A 2,289-nucleotide genomic window follows, 5' to 3' on the forward strand; every position below is an offset into this window, starting at 1 on the left:
GGAGCTATGGGGGGGCGGGAAGGAACAACTGTAATGATCTGAACAATAAAGATTTAATTAAGAAAACAACAACAACAAAAATAAAAATAAAAAATAAACAGGGACCTTGGAAAAAAAGGTAAAATGCCAGAATTATTTTTTAAAGTAATGATTTAAAATGATCTTTAGTATAAGTCTTCATCACCTAGGGGAAAAGGCAGAAATGAGATGTCATGTGATAGAGGAAAACTTGCCAGATAGCAGAAAGCTGCCATCTATTAAGTACATTTTCTCCATCATATGAGTTGTACATGTTACATCCATCCACCCATCATTCATCCGTACAACAACCCTACCCGGTGATGGCATTATTCCAGCCCAGTGTCCACTGGCTCCTGGTCTCTTCCTTGTACATGTGCCATTTGCTTTTCCTGTATAAATGTACTCTGTAAATTAATATATTCTCTTAAAAAAAAAAAACTTGATGGGCTAAGTCCAAGATTGACACCTTCAGAACAATATATATGAGTTTTAATAGAAAAAGTAGTTTACTCTACTATTTAAAACTTTATACCACCATCATTTGTCAGTAGGAAAAACTTCCTACTTTATCCTAACAGACTTATTTGCTCCCAACATTCTCTAAATTATTCAATCTCAGCCATGTACTCAGGTGGGAATTACAGGTGCAAGAACACACACTAATACAGATGTATCTTAACTCCAATGAAAATGCTATCACTAAATGACAATAACACCTTTAAATCAACACAAATCAATTCCACTACTAGAAAAGTTTATGTCTGCCCTGACTGGTTTGGCTCAGTGGATAGAGCGTCAGCCTGCGGACTGAAGGGTCCTGGGTTCAATTCCGGTCAGGGGCATATACCTTGGTTGCGGGCGCATCCCCAGTGGGCGGTGTGCAGGAAGCAGCTGATCGATGTTTCTCTCTCATCAATATTTCTAACTCTCTATCTCTCTCCCTTCCTCTCTGTAAAAAATCAATAAAATATATTTTTTTTAAAAAAAGAAAAGTTTATATCCAAGATGGTTATACCATCTTTCCATTTAAATGGAAATGTAATACTACTATCCACTTGTATTATAATCTCCCCAAGTTAATAATATTATATGCCTAATAGGAAACAATAAATAAGCTAATAAATCATAGATACATATATTACCTCATTTAATTCTTTAACCCTCTAATATTTCACCATGATAGGTACATCAGTATCCCACTTTGTAATAAGGTCAGTGAAGCTTGTAAGGGAAGCCAGGGAACGTGCTCTAGGTTACATGGATTACTGAATGGCAAAGCCAGGATTCCAACCCAGAATCCCACGCACCTCCCATCTATGCAATGTGGGCAGAGTGAACCAGCAAGGCAGACCATGCACCAGTGAATCACTCTTGATTCATTTCCATCTTTTAGAACCTAACAGCTGATTTAATAACCTTCAATAGTCTGTTCACTTCTCGGGAAACACTGGGCACAAGCTCAAAAAGAAAAAGTTCATAAATGACACATACACATCAGACACAACAAAATGCAGAATTTTTTTAATTCCCAGGCTGGGAGTGGGGATATATTTTGTATTTTGTACAGTCTGTTCATAATTCTTTTTTTATTATTCTTTATTGTTTAAAATTTTACATATGTCTTCTTTTTCCTCCATTGACCTCTCCCCGACCACTCCCACCCACCCCCCAGCACATGCCCTCACCCCTCTACTGTCTGTGTCCATGGATTATGCTTATATGCATGCATACAAGTCCTCTGGTTGATCTCTCCTCCTTACCCCACCTCCCCTGCCTTCTCTCTGAGGTTTGACGATCTCTTTGATGCTTCTATGTCTCTGGATCTATATTTGTTCATCACTTTATGTTGTCCATTATATTCCACAAATGAGTGAGCTCATGTGATATTTAGCGTTCTCAGACTGGCTTATTTCACTTAGCATAATACTCTCCAGGTCCACCCATGCTGTTGCAAATGGTAAGAGGGCCTTCTTTTTCACAGCAGCATAGTATTCCATTGTGTAGATGCACCACCCAGGTTTAATCCATTCATCTGCTAATGGGCACTTAGGCTGTTTCCAAATCTTAGCTATTATAAATTGTGCTGCTATGAACATAGGGGTGCATATATCCTTTTTGATTGGTGTTTCTGATTTCTTGGGATACATTCCAAGAAGTGGGATTACTGAGTCAAATGGGAGTTCCATTTTTAATTTTTTTAGGAAACTCCATACTGTTTTCCACAGTGGCTGCACCAGTGTGCATTTCTACCAGCAGTGTATGAGGGTT

Source organism: Myotis davidii, unplaced genomic scaffold (genome assembly GCF_000327345.1).
Source record: "Myotis davidii unplaced genomic scaffold, ASM32734v1 scaffold62, whole genome shotgun sequence".
Taxonomy (NCBI): domain Eukaryota; kingdom Metazoa; phylum Chordata; class Mammalia; order Chiroptera; family Vespertilionidae; genus Myotis; species Myotis davidii.